Consider the following 21,670-nt stretch of genomic DNA (forward strand, 5'->3'; position numbering starts at 1 on the left):
CCCTTCTAAGTGAACCCTCCCACCCCACCAATATGCTATAGATGTGGTCTCAACCTCACATCTGACTTGGACCCACACAACGCATTCTACTTCCCCTGACAATGACACATACAAAGAAGAGTACCACTCTGGCAGCGAAAATACCGTTCTGGATTTGTGCGAAAAATAGACCGCGCAGTAGAGATCAAAGTCTCAGCTTAAGTCAAGACACCACCAATAGCATAGGTGAATGGCCCTACACTGCTGATTTATCAGCAAAAAAACCCTCCCAGATTAAGACACCCTCCCCAGGGAACAATTTCATCCCACCAACATGCTGTATGTCGGCTTCCCACCCAGTGCTAACCTAACATGAGAAGAATCTTCCACTGGAAATCAATCTTCTCTGGGACCCTACCTGCACCTCCGGTTCACTATATGTGTGGCGTCAACTTCAGTTAGACTTGGCGCTAAACTGCGTCTCCTACCTCCCCGGCATCACACACATCAGTAGCAGCTTGGCTGCTGAGATGTTTTACTGATTTGTGTGATAAGCGGAAGGCGCAGCAGAGATCCTAGTCACAGCAAAAAGTGACATCACACAGACACCCTCCCCAGGGAACTACTTCATCCCACCAACCTAGTATATGTTGGCACAACCCACCCCGTGCTAACTGAACAAGAGAAGAATCTTCCAATGGAAAACACAATGTTCTCTAAGGAACCTACCCCCCACCCTTTTAAAAGCCTATAATAGTTGAAAGGTATGCCCTAACTAGTTGAAAGGAGTACAAACTCCAGGAAAAAAAAATCTACCCTTCTAAGAGACCCCTCCCACCCCACCAATATGCTATAGATGTGGTCTCAACCTCACATCTGACTTGCACCCACACAACGCATTCTACTTCCCCTGACAATCACACATACCAAGAAGAGTACCACTCTGGCAGCGGAGATACCGTTCTTGATTGGTGCGACAAATAGACTGCGCAGTAGAGATCAAAGTCTCCGCTTCAGTCAAGACACCACCAATAGCATAGGTGAATGGCCCTACACTGCTGATTTATCAGCAAAATAAACCTCCCAGATTAAGACACCCTCCCCAGGGAACAATTTCATCCCACCAACATGCTGTATGTCGGCTTCCCACCCAGTGCTAACCTAACATGAGAAGTATCTTCCACTGGAAATCAATCTTCTCTGGGACCCAACCCGCACCTCCGGTTCTCTACATGTGTGGCGTCAACTTCAGTTAGACTTGGCGCTAAACTGCGTCTCCTACCTCCCCGGCATCACACACATCAGTAGCAGCTTGGCTGCTGAGATGTTTTACTGATTTGTGTGATAAGCAGAAGGCGCAGCAGAGATCCTAGTCACAGCAAAAAGTGACATCACACAGACACCCTCCCCAGGGAACTACTTCATCCCACCAACCTAGTATATGTTGGCACAACCCACCCTGTGCTAACTGAACAAGAGAAGAATCTTCCAATGGAAAACACAATCTTCTCTAAGGAACCTACCCCCCACCCTTTTAAAAGCCTATAATAGTTGAAAGGTATGCCCTAACTAGTTGAAAGGAGTACAAACTCCAGGAAAAAATTTACCCTTCTAAGTGAACCCTCCCACCCCACCAATATGCTATAGATGTGGTCTCAACCTCACATCTGACTTGGACCCACACAACGCATTCTACTTCCCCTGACAATGACACATACCAAGAAGAGTACCACTCTGGCAGCGAAAATACCGTTCTGGATTTGTGCGAAAAATAGACCGCGCAGTCGAGATCAAAGTCTCAGCTTCAGTCAAGACACCACCAATAGCATAGGTGAATGGCCCTACACTGCTGATTTATCAGCAAAAAAACCCTCCCAGATTAAGACACCCTCCCCAGGGAACAATTTCATCCCACCAACATGCTGTATGTCGGCTTCCCACCCAGTGCTAACCTAACATGAGAAGAATCTTCCACTGGAAATCAATCTTCTCTGGGACCCTACCTGCACCTCCGGTTCACTATATGTGTGGCGTCAACTTCAGTTAGACTTAGCGCTAAACTGCGTCTCCTACCTCCCCGGCATCACACACATCAGTAGCAGCTTGGCTGCTGAGATGTTTTACTGATTTGTGTGATAAGCAGAAGGCGCAGCAGAGATCCTAGTCACAGCAAAAAGTGACATCACACAGACACCCTCCCCAGGGAACTACTTCATCCCACCAACCTAGTATATGTTGGCACAACCCACCCCGTGCTAACTGAACAAGAGAAGAATCTTCCAATGGAAAACACAATCTTCTCTAAGGAACCTACCCCCCACCCTTTTAAAAGCCTATAATAGTTGAAAGGTATGCCCTAACTAGTTGAAAGGAGTACAAACTCCAGGAAAAAATTTACCCTTCTAAGTGAACCCTCCCACCCCACCAATATGCTATAGATGTGGTCTCAACCTCACATCTGACTTGGACCCACACAACGCATTCTACTTCCCCTGACAATGACACATACCAAGAAGAGTACCACTCTGGCAGCGAAAATACCGTTCTGGATTTGTGCGAAAAATAGACCGCGCAGTAGAGATCAAAGTCTCAGCTTCAGTCAAGACACCACCAATAGCATAGGTGAATGGCCCTACACTGCTGATTTATCAGCAAAAAAACCCTCCCAGATTAAGACACTCTCCCCAGGGAATAATTTCATCCCACCAACATGCTGTATGTCGGCTTCCCACCCAGTGCTAACCTAACATGAGAAGAATCTTCCACTGGAAATCAATCTTCTCTGGGACCCTACCTGCACCTCCGGTTCACTATATGTGTAGCGTCAACTTCAGTTAGACTTGGCGCTAAACTGCGTCTCCTACCTCCCCGGCATCACACACATCAGTAGCAGCTTGGCTGCTGAGATGTTTTACTGATTTGTGTGATAAGCAGAAGGCGCAGCAGAGATCCTAGTCACAGCAAAAAGTGACATCACACAGACACCCTCCCCAGGGAACTACTTCATCCCACCAACCTAGTATATGTTGGCACAACCCACCCCGTGCTAACTGAACAAGAGAAGAATCTTCCAATGGAAAACACAATCTTCTCTAAGGAACCTACCCCCCACCCTTTTAAAAGCCTATAATAGTTGAAAGGTATGCCCTAACTAGTTGAAAGGAGTACAAACTCCAGGAAAAAATCGACCCTTCTAAGAGAACCCTCCCACCCCACCAATATGCTATAGATGTGGTCTCAACCTCACATCTGACTTGCACCCACACAACGCATTCTACTTCCCCTGACAATCACACATACCAAGAAGAGTACCACTCTGGCAGCGGAGATACCGTTCTTGATTGGTGCGACAAATAGACTGCGCAGTAGAGATCAAAGTCTCCGCTTCAGTCAAGACACCACCAATAGCATAGGTGAATGGCCCTACACTGCTGATTTATCAGCAAAAAAACCCTCCCAGATTAAGACACCCTCCCCAGGGAACAATTTCATCCCACCAACATGCTGTATGTCGGCTTCCCACCCAGTGCTAACCTAACATGAGAAGAATCTTCCACTGGAAATCAATCTTCTCTGGGACCCTACCTGCACCTCCGGTTCACTATATGTGTGGCGTCAACTTCAGTTAGACTTAGCGCTAAACTGCGTCTCCTACCTCCCCGGCATCACACACATCAGTAGCAGCTTGGCTGCTGAGATGTTTTACTGATTTGTGTGATAAGCAGAAGGCGCAGCAGAGATCCTAGTCACAGCAAAAAGTGACATCACACAGACACCCTCCCCAGGGAACTACTTCATCCCACCAACCTAGTATATGTTGGCACAACCCACCCCGTGCTAACTGAACAAGAGAAGAATCTTCCAATGGAAAACACAATCTTCTCTAAGGAACCTACCCCCCACCCTTTTAAAAGCCTATAATAGTTGAAAGGTATGCCCTAACTAGTTGAAAGGAGTACAAACTCCAGGAAAAAATTTACCCTTCTAAGTGAACCCTCCCACCCCACCAATATGCTATAGATGTGGTCTCAACCTCACATCTGACTTGGACCCACACAACGCATTCTACTTCCCCTGACAATGACACATACCAAGAAGAGTACCACTCTGGCAGCGAAAATACCGTTCTGGATTTGTGCGAAAAATAGACCGCGCAGTAGAGATCAAAGTCTCAGCTTCAGTCAAGACACCACCAATAGCATAGGTGAATGGCCCTACACTGCTGATTTATCAGCAAAAAAACCCTCCCAGATTAAGACACTCTCCCCAGGGAATAATTTCATCCCACCAACATGCTGTATGTCGGCTTCCCACCCAGTGCTAACCTAACATGAGAAGAATCTTCCACTGGAAATCAATCTTCTCTGGGACCCTACCTGCACCTCCGGTTCACTATATGTGTAGCGTCAACTTCAGTTAGACTTGGCGCTAAACTGCGTCTGCTACCTCCCCGGCATCACACACATCAGTAGCAGCTTGGCTGCTGAGATGTTTTACTGATTTGTGTGATAAGCAGAAGGCGCAGCAGAGATCCTAGTCACAGCAAAAAGTGACATCACACAGACACCCTCCCCAGGGAACTACTTCATCCCACCAACCTAGTATATGTTGGCACAACCCACCCCGTGCTAACTGAACAAGAGAAGAATCTTCCAATGGAAAACACAATCTTCTCTAAGGAACCTACCCCCCACCCTTTTAAAAGCCTATAATAGTTGAAAGGTATGCCCTAACTAGTTGAAAGGAGTACAAACTCCAGGAAAAAATCGACCCTTCTAAGAGAACCCTCCCACCCCACCAATATGCTATAGATGTGGTCTCAACCTCACATCTGACTTGCACCCACACAACGCATTCTACTTCCCCTGACAATCACACATACCAAGAAGAGTACCACTCTGGCAGCGGAGATACCGTTCTTGATTGGTGCGACAAATAGACTGCGCAGTAGAGATCAAAGTCTCCGCTTCAGTCAAGACACCACCAATAGCATAGGTGAATGGCCCTACACTGCTGATTTATCAGCAAAATAAACCTCCCAGATTAAGACACCCTCCCCAGGGAACAATTTCATCCCACCAACATGCTGTATGTCGGCTTCCCACCCAGTGCTAACCTAACATGAGAAGTATCTTCCACTGGAAATTAATCTTCTCTGGGACCCCACCCGCACCTCCGGTTCACTACATGTGTGGCGTCAACTTCAGTTAGACTTGGCGCTAAACTGCGTCTCCTACCTCCCCGGCATCACACACATAAGTAGCAGCTTGGCTGCTGAGATGTTTTACTGATTTGTGTGATAAGCAGAAGGCGCAGCAGAGATCCTAGTCACAGCAAAAAGTGACATCACACAGACACCCTTCCCAGGGATCTACTTCATCCCACCAACCTAGTATATGTTGGCACAACCCACCCCGTGCTAACTGAACAAGAGAAGAATCTTCCAATGGAAAACACAATCTTCTCTAAGGAACCTACCCCCCACCCTTTTAAAAGCCTATAATAGTTGAAAGGTATGCCCTAACTAGTTGAAAGGAGTACAAACTCCAGGAAAAAATCTACCCTTCTAAGAGAACCCTCCCACCCCACCAATATGCTATAGATGTGGTCTCAACCTCACATCTGACTTGGACCCACACAACGCATTCTACTTCCCCTGACAATCACACATACCAAGAAGAGTACCACTCTGGCAGCGAAAATACCGTTCTGGATTTGTGCGACAAATAGACCGCGCAGTAGAGATCAAAGTCTCCGCTTCAGTCAAGACACCAACAATAGCATAGGTGAATGGCCCTACACTGCTGATTTATCAGCAAAAAAAACCCTCCCAGATTAAGACACCCTCCCCAGGGAACAATTTTCACTATATGTGTGGCGTCAACTTCAGTAAGACTTGGCGCTAAACTGCGTCTCCTACCTCCCCGGCATCACACACATCAGTAGCAGCTTGGCTGCTGAGATGTTTTACTGATTTGTGTGATAAGCAGAAGGCGCAGCAGAGATCCTAGTCACAGCAAAAAGTGACATCACACAGACACCCTCCCCAGGGAACTACTTCATCCCACCAACCTAGTATATGTTGGCACAACCCACCCCGTGCTAACTGAACAAGAGAAGAATCTTCCAATGGAAAACACAATCTTCTCTAAGGAACCTACCCCCCACCCTTGTAAAAGCCTATAATAGTTGAAACATGTTGGCACAATCCACTCCGTGCTAACTGAACAAGAGAAGAATATTCCAATGGAAAACACAATCTTCTCTAAGGAACCTACCCCCCACCCTTTTAAAAGCCTATAATAGTTGAAAGGTATGCCCTAACTAGTTGAAAGGAGTACAAACTCCAGGAAAAAATCTACCCTTCTAAGAGAACCCTCCCACCCCACCAATATGCTATAGATGTGGTCTCAACCTCACATCTGACTTGGACCCACACAACGCATTCTACTTCCCCTGACAATCACACCTAACAAGAAGAGTACCACTCTGGCAGCGAAAATACCGTTCTGGATTTGTGCGACAAATAGACCGCGCAGTAGAGATCAAAGTCTCCGCTTCAGTCAAGACACCAACAATAGCATAGGTGAATGGCCCTACACTGATGATTTATCAGCAAAAAAAACCTCACAGATTAAGACACCCTCCCCAGGGAACAATTTCATCCCACCAACATGCTGTATGTCGGCTTCCCATCCAGTGCTAACCTAACATGAGAAGTATCTTCCACTGGAAATCAATCTTCTCTGGGACCCCACCCGCACCTCCGGTTCACTATATGTGTAGCGTCAACTTCAGTTAGACTTGGCGCTACACTGCGTCTCCTACCTCCCCGGCATCACACACATCAGTAGCAGCTTGGCTGCTGAGATGTTTTACTGATTTGTGTGATAAGCAGAAGGCGCAGCAGAGATCCTAGTCACAGCAAAAAGTGACATCACACAGACACCCTCCCCAGGGAACTACTTCATCCCACCAACGTAGAATATGTTGGCACAACCCACCCCGTGCTAACTGAACAAGAGAAGAATCTTTCAATGGAAAACACAATCTTCTCTAAGGAACCTACCCCCCACCCTTTTAAAAGCCTATAATAGTTGAAAGGTATGCCCTAACTAGTTGAAAGGAGTACAAACTCCAGGAAAAAAATCTACCCTTCTAAGAGAACCCTCCCACCCCACCAATATGCTATAGATGTGGTCTCAACCTCACATCTGACTTGGACCCACACAACGCATTCTACTTCCCCTGACAATCACACATACCAAGAAGAGTACCACTCTGGCAGCGGAGATACCGTTCTTGATTGGTGCGACAAATAGACTGCGCAGTAGAAATTAAAGTCTCTGCTTCAGTCAAGACACCACCAATAGCATAGGTGAATGGCCCTACATTGCTGATTTATCAGCAAAAAAACCCTCCCAGATTAAGACACCCTCCCCAGGGAACAATTTCATCCCACCAACATGCTGTATGTCGGCTTCCCATCCAGTGCTAACCTAACATGAGAAGTATCTTCCACTGGAAATCAATCTTCTCTGGGACCCCACCCGCACCTCCGGTTCACTATATGTGTGGCGTCAACTTTAGTTAGACTTGGCGCTAAACTGCGTCTCCTACCTCCCCGGCATCACACACATCAGTAGCAGCTTGGCTGCTGAGATGTTTTACTGATTTGTGTGATAAGCAGAAGGCGCAGCAGAGATCCTAGTCACAGCAAAAAGTGACATCACACAGACACCCTCCCCAGGGAACTACTTCATCCCACCAACCTAGTATATGTTGGCACAACCCACTCCGTGCTAACTGAACAAGAGAAGAATCTTCCAATGGAAAACACAATCTTCTCTAAGGAACCTACCCCCCACCCTTTTAAAAGCCTATAATAGTTGAAAGGTATGCCCTAACTAGTTGAAAGGAGTACGAACTCCAGGAAAAAATCTACCCTTCTAAGAGAACCCTCCCACCCCATTAATATGCTATAGATGTGGTCTCAACCTCACTTCTGACTTGGACCCACACGACTCCTTCTACTTTTCTTGACAATCATACATACCAAGAAGAGTACCACTCTGGCAGAGAAAATACCGTTCTGGATTTGTGCAACAAATAGACCGCGCAGTAGAGATTAAAGTCTCAGCTTCAGTCAAGACACCAACAATAGCATAGGTGAATGGCCCTACACTGATGATTTATCAGCAAAAAAAACCCTCCCAGATTAAGACACCCTCCCCAGGGAACAATTTCATCCCACCAACATGCTGTATGTCGGCTTCCCACCCAGTGCTAACCTAACATGAGAAGAATCTTCCACTGGAAATCAATCTTCTCTGGGACCCCACCCGCACCTCCGGTTCACTATATGTGTGGCGTCAACTTCAGTTAGACTTGGAGCTAAACTGCGTCTCTTACCTCCCCGGCATCACACACATCAGTAGCAGCTTGGCTGCTGAGATGTTTTACTGATTTGTGTGATAAGCAGAAGGCGCAGCAGAGATCCTAGTCACAGCAAAAAGTGACATCACACAGACACCCTCCCCAGGGAACTACTTCATCCCACCAACATAGTATATGTTGGCACAACCCACTCCGTGCTAACTGAACAAGAAAAGAATATTCCAATGGAAAACACAATCTTCTCTAAGGAACCTACCCCCTCCCTTGTAAAAGCCTATAATAGTTGAAAGGTATGCCCTAACTAGTTGAAAGGAGTACAAACTCCAGGAAAAAATCTACCCTTCTAAGAGAACCCTCCCACCCCACCAATATGCTATAGATGTGGTCTCAACCTCACATCTGACTTGGACCCACACAACGCATTCTACTTCCCCTGACAATCACACATACCAAGAAGAGTACCACTCTGGCAGCGGAGATACAGTTCTTGATTGGTGCGACAAATAGACCGCGCAGTAGAGATCAAAGTCTCAGCTTCAGTCAAGACACCACCAATAGCATAGGTGAATGGCCCTACACTGCTGATTTATCAGCAAAAAAACCCTCCCAGATTAAGACACCCTCCCCAGGGAACAATTTCATCCCACCAACATGCTGTATGTCGGCTTCCCACCCAGTGCTAACCTAACATGAGAAGAATCTTCCACTGGAAATCAATCTTCTCTGGGACCCTACCCGCACCTCCGGTTCACTATATGTGTGGCGTCAACTTCAGTTAGACTTGGCGCTAAACTGCGTCTCCTACCTCCCCGGCATCACACACATAAGTAGCAGCTTGGCTGCTGAGATGTTTTACTGATTTGTGTGATAAGCAGAAGGCGCAGCAGAGATCCTAGTCACAGCAAAAAGTGACATCACACAGACACCCTTCCCAGGGATCTACTTCATCCCACCAACCTAGTATATGTTGGCACAACCCACCCCGTGCTAACTGAACAAGAGAAGAATCTTCCAATGGAAAACACAATCTTCTCTAAGGAACCTACCCCCCACCCTTTTAAAAGCCTATAATAGTTGAAAGGTATGCCCTAACTAGTTGAAAGGAGTACAAACTCCAGGAAAAAATCTACCCTTCTAAGAGAACCCTCCCACCCCACCAATATGCTATAGATGTGGTCTCAACCTCACATCTGACTTGGACCCACACAACGCATTCTACTTCCCCTGACAATCACACATACCAAGAAGAGTACCACTCTGGCAGCGGAGATACCGTTCTTGATTGGTGCGACAAATAGACTGCGCAGTAGAGATCAAAGTCTCCGCTTCAGTCAAGACACCACCAATAGCATAGGTGAATGGCCCTACACTGCTGATTTATCAGCAAAAAAACCCTCCCAGATTAAGACACCCTCCCCAGGGAACAATTTCATCCCACCAACATGCTGTATGTCGGCTTCCCACCCAGTGCTAACCTAACATGAGAAGAATCTTCCACTGGAAATCAATCTTCTCTTGGACCCTACCCGCACCTCCGGTTCACTATATGTGTGGCGTCAACTTCAGTTAGACTTGGCGCTAAACTGCGTCTCCTACCTCCCCGGCATCACACACATCAGTAGCAGCTTGGCTGCTGAGATGTTTTACTGATTTGTGTGATAAGCAGAAGGCGCAGCAGAGATCCTAGTCACAGCAAAAAGTGACATCACACAGACACCCTCCCCAGGGAACTACTTCATCCCACCAACCTAGTATATGTTGGCACAACCCACCCCGTGCTAACTGAACAAGAGAAGGATCTTCCAATGGAAAACACAATCTTCTCTAAGGAACCTACCCCCCACCCTTTTAAAAGCCTAAACTAGTTGAAAGGTATGCCCTAACTAGTTGAAAGGAGTACAAACTCCAGGAAAAAATCTACCCTTCTAAGAGAACCCTCCCACCCCACCAATATGCAATAGATGTGGTCTCAACCTCACTTCTGACTTGGACCCACACGACGCCTTCTACTTTTCTTGACAATCATACATACCAAGAAGAGTACCACTCTGGCAGCGGAGATACCGTTCTTGATTTGTGCGACAAATAGACTGCGCAGTAGAGATCAAAGTCTCCGCTTCAGTCAAGACACCACCAATAGCATAGGTGAATGGCCCTACACTGCTGATTTATCAGCAAAATAAACCTCCCAGATTAAGACACCCTCCCCAGGGAACAATTTCATCCCACCAACCGGCTGTATGTCGGCTTCCCACCCAGTGCTAACCTAACATGAGAAGAATCTTCCACTGGAAATCAATCTTCTCTTGGACCCTACCCGCACCTCCGGTTCACTATATGTGTGGCGTCAACTTCAGTTAGACTTGGCGCTAAACTGCGTCTCCTACCTCCCCGGCATCACACACATCAGTAGCAGCTTGGCTGCTGAGATGTTTTACTGATTTGTGTGATAAGCAGAAGGCGCAGCAGAGATCCTAGTCACAGCAAAAAGTGACATCACACAGACACCCTCCCCAGGGAACTACTTCATCCCACCAACCTAGTATATGTTGGCACAACCCACCCTGTGCTAACTGAACAAGAGAAGAATCTTCCAATGGAAAACACAATCTTCTCTAAGGAACCTACCCCCCACCCTTTTAAAAGCCTATAATAGTTGAAAGGTATGCCCTAACTAGTTGAAAGAAGTACAAACTCCAGGAAAAAAATTTACCCTTCTAAGTGAACCCTCCCACCCCACCAATATGCTATAGATGTGGTCTCAACCTCACATCTGACTTGGACCCACACAACGCATTCTACTTCCCCTGACAATGACACATACCAAGAAGAGTACCACTCTGGCAGCGAAAATACCGTTCTGGATTTGTGCGAAAAATAGACCGCGCAGTAGAGATCAAAGTCTCCGCTTCAGTCAAGACACCACCAATAGCATAGGTGAATGGCCCTACACTGCTGATTTATCAGCAAAATAAACCTCCCAGATTAAGACACCCTTCCCAGGGAACAATTTCATCCCACCAACATGCTGTATGTCGGCTTCCCACCCAGTGCTAACCTAACATGAGAAGTATCTTCCACTGGAAATCAATCTTCTCTGGGACCCCACCCGCACCTCCGGTTCACTACATGTGTGGCGTCAACTTCAGTTAGACTTGGCGCTAAACTGCGTCTCCTACCTCCCCGGCATCACACACATCAGTAGCAGCTTGGCTGCTGAGATGTTTTACTGATTTGTGTGATAAGCAGAAGGCGCAGCAGAGATCCTAGTCACAGCAAAAAGTGACATCACACAGACACCCTCCCCAGGGAACTACTTCATCCCACCAACCTAGTATATGTTGGCACAACCCACCCTGTGCTAACTGAACAAGAGAAGAATCTTCCAATGGAAAACACAATCTTCTCTAAGGAACCTACCCCCCACCCTTTTAAAAGCCTATAATAGTTGAAAGGTATGCCCTAACTAGTTGAAAGGAGTACAAACTCCAGGAAAAAATTTACCCTTCTAAGTGAACCCTCCCACCCCACCAATATGCTATAGATGTGGTCTCAACCTCACATCTGACTTGGACCCACACAACGCATTCTACTTCCCCTGACAATGACACATACCAAGAAGAGTACCACTCTGGCAGCGAAAATACCGTTCTGGATTTGTGCGAAAAATAGACCGCGCAGTAGAGATCAAAGTCTCAGCTTCAGTCAAGACACCACCAATAGCATAGGTGAATGGCCCTACACTGCTGATTTATCAGCAAAAAAACCCTCCCAGATTAAGACACCCTCCCCAGGGAACAATTTCATCCCACCAACATGCTGTATGTCGGCTTCCCACCCAGTGCTAACCTAACATGAGAAGAATCTTCCACTGGAAATCAATCTTCTCTGGGACCCTACCTGCACCTCCGGTTCACTATATGTGTGGCGTCAACTTCAGTTAGACTTGGCGCTAAACTGCGTCTCCTACCTCCCCGGCATCACACACATTAGTAGCAGCTTGGCTGCTGAGATGTTTTACTGATTTGTGTGATAAGCAGAAGGCGCAGCAGAGATCCTAGTCACAGCAAAAAGTGACATCACACAGACACCCTCCCCAGGGAACTACTTCATCCCACCAACCTAGTATATGTTGGCACAACCCACCCCGTGCTAACTGAACAAGAGAAGAATCTTCCAATGGAAAACACAATCTTCTCTAAGGAACCTACCCCCCACCCTTTTAAAAGCCTATAATAGTTGAAAGGTATGCCCTAACTAGTTGAAAGGAGTACAAACTCCAGGAAAAAAATCTACCCTTCTAAGAGAACCCTCCCACCCCACCAATATGCTATAGATGTGGTCTCAACCTCACATCTGACTTGGAACCACACAACGCATTCTACTTCCCCTGACAATCACACATACGAAGAAGAGTACCACTCTGGCAGCGGAGATACCGTTCTTGATTGGTGCGACAAATAGACTGCGCAGTAGAGATCAAAGTCTCCGCTTCAGTCAAGACACCACCAATAGCATAGGTGAATGGCCCTACACTGCTGATTTATCAGCAAAAAAAACCTCCCAGATTAAGACACCCTCCCCAGGAAACAATTTCATCCCACCAACATGCTGTATGTCGGCTTCCCACCCAGTGCTAACCTAACATGAGAAGAATCTTCCACTGGAAATCAATCTTCTCTGGGACCCCACCCGCACCTCCGGCTCACTATATGTGTGGCGTCAACTTCAGTTAGACTTGGCGCTAAACTGCGTCTCCTATCTCCCCGGCATCACACACATTAGTAGCAGCTTGGCTGCTGAGATGTTTTACTGATTTGTGTGATAAGCAGAAGGCGCACCAGAGATCCTAGTCACAGCAAAAAGTGACATCACACAGACACCCTCCCCAGGGAACTACTTCATCCCACCAACCTAGTATATGTTGGCACAACCCACCCCGTGCTAACTGAACAAGAGAAGAATCTTCCAATGGAAAACACAATCTTCTCTAAGGAACCTATCCCCCACCCTTTTAAAGGCATATAATAGTTGAAAGGTATGCCCTAACTAGTTGAAAGGAGTACAAACTCCAGGAAAAAAATCTACTCTTTTAAGAGAACCCTCCCACCCCACCAATATGCTATAGATGTGGTCTCAACCTCACATCTGACTTGGACCCACATGACGCCTTCTACTTCCCCTGACAATCACACATACCAAGAAGAGTACCACTATGGAAGCGGAGATACCGTTCATGATTTGTGCGACAAATAGACCGCGCAGTAGAGATCAAAGTCTCAGCTTCAGTCAAGACACCACCAATAGCATAGGTGAATGGCCCTACACTGCGGATTTATCAGCAAAAAAAACCCTCCCAGATTAAGACACCCTCCCCAGGGAACAATTTCATCCCACCAACATGCTGTATGTCGGCTTCCCACCCAGTGCTAACCTAACATGAGAAGAATCTTCCACTGGAAATCAATCTTCTCTGGGACCCCACCCGCACCTCCGGTTCACTATATGTGTGGCGTCAACTTCAGTTAGACTTGGCGCTAAACTGCGTCTCCTACCTCCCCGGCATCACACACATCAGTAGCAGCTTGGCTGCTGAGATGTTTTACTGATTTGTGTGATAAGCAGAAGGCGCAGCAGAGATCCTAGTCACAGCAAAAAGTGACATCACACAGGCACCCTCCCCAGGGAACTACTTCATCCCACCAACCTAGTAAATGTTGGCACAACCCACCCCGTGCTAAGTGAACAAGAGAAGAGTCTTCCAATGGAAAACACAATCTTCTCTAAGGAACCTACCCCCCCCCCCCCCCCCACACCCTTTTAAAAGCCTATAATAGTTGAAAGGTATGCCCTAACTAGTTGAAAGAAGTACAAACTCTAGGAAAAAAATCTACCCTTCTAAGAGAACCCTCCCACCCCACCAATATGCTATAGATGGGGTCTCAACTTTACATCCGACTTGGACCCACACAACGCCTTCTACTTCCCCTGACAATCAAACATACCAAGAAGAGTACCACTCTGGCAGCTGAGATAACGTTCTTGATTTGTGTGACAAAAAGACTGCGCAGTAGAGATCAAAGTCTCAGCTTCATTCAAGACACCACCAAAAGCATAGGTGAATGGCCCTACACTGCTGATTTACCAGCAAAAAAACCCTCCCAGATTAAGACACCCTCCCCAGGGAACAATTTCATCCCACCAACATCCTGTATGTCGGCTTCCCACCCAGTGCTGACCTAACATGAGAAGAATCTTCTACTGGAAATCAATCTTCTCTGGGACCCACCCACACCTCCTGTTCACTAGATATGTGAAGTCAACTTCAGTTAGACTTAGCGCTAAACTGCGTCTCCTACCTCCCCGGCATCACACACATCAATAGCAGCTTGGCTGCTGATATGTTTTATTGATTTGTGTGATAATCAGAAAGCGCAGCAGACATCCTAGTCACAGCAAAAAATGACATCACACATACAGCAAAGGAACAAGGCCAATACCCCAACTAGCTGAAAGGAGTACAGATTTCAGGAAACCACCCTCCCTAAGGGAAACCTCACAGCCCAGAAGCATGCCATTTATGTGGTTTAATATGTGGTTTCTACTTTACATTTAACTTGGAACTACAATATGCCTTCCACTTACCTTCACATTACGTAAAGCTACAATTGAGTCTAGAATAGATGTTGCTATTCCTTTATGTGGCAAGTGAAAGGAACAGCTTTTTTCCAAGTCATTGTTACAGCTGAGGGTATATAAATATCATGGCATAAGCTTGTATTTTTTTTCACCACCCTCCACTCTACAGAAAAAAAATCCCTCTTACAAGTGTTGTACCTAATGTATGCTGAAGTCACCCAGTCTTTGCCTGCACCTACTTCTGCCTTACGCCACGCCTCTAAAAGCGAAAAACACTGGGCAGCAGTTTTGGATTTTATCTGAAAAAGGGCACTTTACTTTGATATTGAAAGTGCAGGCAAACGTTAAAGAGACTCTGGAACAAAATGTTCAGCCTTAGTTCTTCTATCCTATAAGTTCCTTTGCCTGTTCTAATGTGCTCTGGCTTACTGCAGCTTTTCCTAATTGCACAGTGGCTATGTTATCTCTGTTTATGATCTAATCTGTTTTCTTCTGTCAGCACAGTTGGGCTAAGGCTGGAATGTGTGGAATGTGCAGGGCTGCTTGTGATTGGTAGAAGCTATACACATTCCCTCCAGGCCCCCTGCAGGCTCTGTATGATTCACACACTCTGCTTATGTGAGCCTATCACAAGCTGGTTAGTTTGTTTGTAAACAGTGCCTAAAACTGGCAATTACAAGCCAGGTTTGCAGCAGAGAGTGGCAGAAATAGCACAGAGGGGCCCAGGAGAACATAATGAATAGAATGGTATGCTTTTTGCTGTAAAAATTTTAGAGTACAGATTCTCTTTATGTAACTTTAAGTGTACCTTGAAGACTAGACAAAAAGCGTCTCAGGCACCATATTTACCGGTGGCTTCCTTAAGCCCCCTCGTTGTCTCTCCAGGTGGCTCCGGTCCTCGGCAATTTGGCCCTGAAAGTTTGGCCGAGTTACGCTTTATCACGTAAATGCGCTTGGTGGTAAAAGCACACCAGTCACTCTCCCGCAGCGGGAGCATTCTACGCCAGTGCAGAACTGATGTGCAAGCGCAGAAAGCTTCCAGCAGTGGGACCACAATGGGTTAGCGTGCAGCAGAGCAGCACATGCGCGGTGAAACGTGATTCAGTCAAGCTTTCGGGCCAAATTGAGGGGGACAGGGGCCACTTGGGGAGACAGCAAGGGACTTAGCAGCCTCAAGGGGGCTTAAGGAAGCCCCAGGTAAGTATGGAGCCTGAGATGCTTCTTGTCTCAAGTTCTCTTTAAGGCACTCCTGGAATTAGGCTACAACTAGAGGAGTTAGAACACTTGATCTGTAACCTCCTTTGGGTTTAGTATCTCAATAAGGTCTACAGTAATTTTCCATTTCTGTGATTTCTTTCTATTTCCTTTTCATACAAATTCAGATGCAGAATTACACCCCACTAAAATCACTTGCAGGGAAAAAAAATAGGAGTCCCTGCTGCATTTTTCTAACATGACATCTGAATGCTTCTAGCCATGCATTGGCATGCCTACTGGATTGAGATGTGATTTCACATCAGCATGTGGCACAGGGCAAATGAAGCCTAATTCAAGGCTTGTACAAATGCTAAATGAATCTCTACAATGCCTCTCCCAAGTGTGTTTATTGGGCCCGGCCTCCCTCATGTATCAGCACGATATCTGGACTGATGAATTATCTTGCATAAGCACTGGCCAAGTATAATGTACAAGTTACTTATGCCTCCAGTTTAGTGTTGCTCCCTCATGCACCATTCCTCCGCTTTACAACAGAGCACATCACTGGTCTGGAGGCCTGATTGCTACAGGTGACAGTACTCATGCGTGTCACAAAGCAAAGAATTACTACAATAACCATCCAAGTCAGTGCAAACTTTGGACTACAGCCATGTGAAAGAGCAGTAATAATTTCACAAAAGCTGCACTTCATGTGAATATACATTTACTGGTATCCCATGACCTGTGAATAAGAGGACAATTGTTTGGGGCCCATGCATAGTCCCCCTTTCACAAAGCATAACATTGCAGTGTAAAGTATATCATACCAAACACATACATTTATGTTATTCAGGAATAAACATCAACCAATCTACATCTGGGCAAAGACAGTTAGCAATATGTATATTTTATGGACTTACAGGTCTCTTATGGTGGCAGGTCATAGCATGCAATTTACCCTTACAGGCCTATTTACAGAAGATATCATTATGCACAAAAATCAAATGATGCCAATTTGTTCTTTTTTACTAAGGTTTTTTAAGCCACTTCGCACAAAACTTGCAAAACGTTTTCATTAGTATCACAATAAAGTTAGAGTGTGATGTTGATTTTCACCGATAGTGTTCAGTGAAGAATATGACAAATCTAATGATATTGTTCTGTGAATAACACCTGTGTATCAACGTTAACTTTGGTCTCCTACAAATGTACCAACGATGTCCCACTTCAGCAAGGAAGAAGATGCATCCAGCAAGTGATAGTTGTCTGTCCAGGTTCGCTTTCACACTTGTCTGTTATACCAACAGCAAACACCGGCAGTAAACGCCACTGCCAGCATCAGTAAACGCTACTAATTAGCAGGCAATGGCCCAGTGGCGCGCATCCTTGATTGTGCACCCATGTCTGGGAGTACTCTGCATATAATGTCATGACTACATAGTGGGCATGTGTACCATGTAGTCATGAATATCATGCGAAAAGTGCTGGTGGGCACATGGTCAAGGATGGGTGCCATGGGGCAAGCACCTGCAAACTACTCACAGACCTTGCCAACCCAGAAGTAGCTACATGGAGAACTGTTCACCAGTGAACAGTTGTGGCATCACTAACAGCCACTGATTAGCAGCTGCCACTATGCCAGCAGCAGTAATGGACACTCATTAGCAGATGTCTATTTGACAGCAGCAGTACGAGAAAATCTCATACTGCACACGCACAGGACAATCCCAGCTATGGGAGCGTGATCGAGGACACGTGCGTCTAGGGCCCCACAGCCATTGACTGGCCCATTCGCCAAAATCGAAACTCAGCCAATGCAGGCGACCGGACAATCGTTCCATGATGGCACATGAACAGGGCGGCTGCAGGGAGCTGGTAGAAGCCACAGGTAAGTGAAACTATTTTTTCTTCCTTTCAGTTCAGGTTCCCTTTAAGGCAGGGAGCACACTTGTCTGTGTCTGCGTGTGTTCTGCACAGGAAAACTAAGAACCAATGTTTTGGTTTTTTTCTTTACTTTCAAAAGATGTTTATTGAGAAAATAAACAGAAACATCACAATGAATTATAACTGATAACAGCAACAGCAAATAGTGCAATAAACAAAACAATTGAGAGTCCCTATCATTCTTGCAGTCTTACACATAGTAATATTATGCTAGAATAGAGATATGAGTATAACCAAGGGCCCAATTCCATGAAGATGTCATAACCATATGTAGTAGTTTAAAGACAACACAAAACAAAACAGAACAAAGAACGAGGAACAGGTATACGTAGAAGTGAGAATTTGCGTATCCAAAGATGTTGTAGACCTTACTTAGAGGAAGTATGGGAGATCACGTCCCCTATGAGAAAGCTTAATGCACTTTTCTTATCATACTCATGTCAGATTAACATTTACTCAAAATTGTTTGTATATGTTTGCCATAATCTGAGGTTAGCCAAGGTTCCCATATTGAAAGAAAAGGTGCTGTGTCTCCTATAGTCAGAGCCCATATACATTTGTTTAAACAGATATAATTAATTTTTTTGTATGACTTTGTCCCAGGACAGTTCATTGATTAGCCAAGCTTGGGCGATGTGGAGTCTAGTGGCCACCAATATTTTAGTGAATAAAGGGTTTTCTAACCGGGAAAGTTTGTCAATCTTTAGGTTCAGTAAAGCTAATAGAGGGTTAGGGTTAGCAGCTTTATCCCAAAATTCCCTTGACAGCTCAAAAATATTTGACCAGAGTGAATGTACCATAGGGCAAGACCACCTAGGGCTTAATTCACAAAAGAGTGCTAACTGTTAGCACAGCCGTTTCTGCGCAAATTTTTGCATTGTGCGCGATCGCGAACTTTCGTGCGAAACGATAACGTTTTCGTGCGCAAACTCAAATTTTCCCGCGAAATCGATATCGTTTTCGCGTGAAACCGGTATCGTTTTGCGTGAAACAATGCGAAAATTCGTGCGAAAACGGCCGTGCTAACAGTTAGCACTTTTTTGTGAATCAAGCCCCAAGTGTGAAAAGAGTCTCCAATGTCTAGACACCCTCAGAAACATAAATTAGAAATGTGAGGTTTATATTTATAAATTCTAGAAGGAGTTAAATATGTGCGAAACTTAAGTTTAACAGAAGTTTCCGTCATTGATACATTATTTGAACATTTGGAAGTTCTTTCCCAGATTGTTGACCATTGAGAATCCGAGATTTTATGGCCTAGATCTTTCTCCCAGTTAATTTGATAAGGCCTCTTCGATGTGGGAGTTAATTTTGTGAATTCATCTTCCCGGCTCATTATTTAGTGATTCTGATAGTTTCCTTATTCGTTCAGGATTGGTTAACATGAAGGGTGGAACTCTCCATCTTGGGGTCCTATTAGAGTTATGTTGTGGTGTGAAAGTGGTACAGATGATTGAATGATCCGATAAATATGAATGGATGATTGTCGAACTCTTAATCCTAGTAGTAAGAATTTTTGTAGTAAATATATAATCAAGCCTTGAAGAGCTGAGATGGGGACTAGAAAAGAAGGTAAAATCTTTTTTTTTTGTTTTGGATGGGTCTCTCTCCATGTATCTGTATCTGCCTAATAAATGATATGGGGGCGGGGGTCTATCAGAAAGGGTCGAAGAGGATTGGTAATCCAGCTTTGGGTTTAGTGCTAACTTCATATTCCCTCCTATGATTATATTCTCATTTTGAAATTGATGGAGGGTGTTGATTATAGAATTGAAGAATGCTCCATTTTTGGTTGAGGGTGCGTAAATATTGACTAACAATGTTGGTACGCCTGCTAATGAAATGTAGCGGCCCTCCTTATCAGTCACTTTCTTTCTTAAGATAAATGAAGTATTTTTGTGGAGAAGGATAGCAACTCCATTTCTCTTGGCTGTTGGGTGACTAGATAAATGAAATTCAGGGAAATTTTTATGGAAAAATCTTGGAAATGACATCCTAATAAAATGGGTCTCTTGTAGCATAACTATTACAGGGTTTCTCGCATTATAATAGCGCATGCATTTAGCTCTTTTTGTAGGGCTGTTAAGACCTTGAGTATTATGTGAGAGTACTTTCATGAATCCGGAAGCCAGAGAACTGAAGTTGCTGTCACTCTCCTTATGCTGTATCTAAGGGCTCGTTTCCACTATCGTGAAGGATTCGCACATGTAATGCAAGTGGATGGGCCTGTTTCCACTGTAGCGTTTTTAGGGTGCGTTTTTTTTAAGCTGTGAAAAAAACGCACAAAAGAGCCGCAGAATTCGCCTGCGAGTGGAATGCATGCGAATCGCATGCAATGTATTTAATAGGGAAGTCGCATGCGTTTTCCCCATGCGTTTTTTGCCGCGAATTCGCATAGGTACCAATGTAAATTCACACAGGCAGTGACATGGTTAAAATCGCATATACCCTCACCTATGCGAAATCGCATGCGAATTCGCGGCAAAAAACGCATGGGAATCGCATCCGCATGCGATTTCATCAGCGGTGGAATCCAGGCGATTCTGCACAGCAATAGTGGAAACGAGCCCTAACAAGCAATTTGTTAACCAAAATAATCCTATAGATCTCAACATCCCTTTTACATAGTAAAAATATTAGTAGTGAGGACTTGATCTCTCTCAAAAACACGAACACCCGTATTGTACATCCGGTCTTATGGGTCACACGTCTATAACTAAAACGAATACAAAAAATATTTAAGATTACCGTACATTCAAATAAATATATATATTAAAACATGAACACACAAGCTATGAGAAAGCACATTTCAAATAACCAGGGAAATGTTGGAGCTGCAAATCACACAGCTGGACCGAAACTGCTGAGAGATACTTAAGTAATACTGCCTGAACCGCAGAAGCTACTAGGAGGTATAGCTTATTAATGTAAATCCTAGCCAGTAAGCAAGTTAAAGGCAAAGAGAGTGCCAAGATTGGCTGAGTCTGTATTATGTGAGCAAGTATAGCTCTCTTTGTCCCCTTATGGATGATTAACCTGTGGGTCACTTACAGGAGTAAAGGAAGCCATCAGTCTTTATCGTTGCCCGACCTTAAAGCTCTTGGGATTCTAGAAGGAGTCAGGTGTTTTTCTTTGCTTCGTTTATAGGTAGAGTGGTGCGTTTCCTGCCAGTCTCTGTTGAGCCTTTTATGCTTGTTAGAAGAGTCCATAGGCGATTCCTCTGTGATTTTCTGTACTCCATTTTCTCTGAGGGCTTTTATTCCTTCCTGCAGTGTATGGACTTGATATCTTTTGGGGCCAAAGTTGAATGCGAGTACAAAAGGAAATCCCACCGATATGGTATCGCTCTTTTTTGCAGGGCTGTAGTGACTGGTCTTAAAGATCTACGTTATGCAAGTGTAATTGGTGACAGATCTGGAAATATGTGTGTACCTTATGGTCTCCTATTCCATTAGGACCCATTTCCCGTGCAGCTCTCATCACCTCTTCTTTCGTTTCCGAGTAGTGCATTTTT

Source organism: Hyperolius riggenbachi, chromosome 2, assembly GCF_040937935.1.
Source record: "Hyperolius riggenbachi isolate aHypRig1 chromosome 2, aHypRig1.pri, whole genome shotgun sequence".
In the NCBI taxonomy this organism is placed as follows: Eukaryota; Metazoa; Chordata; class Amphibia; order Anura; family Hyperoliidae; genus Hyperolius; species Hyperolius riggenbachi.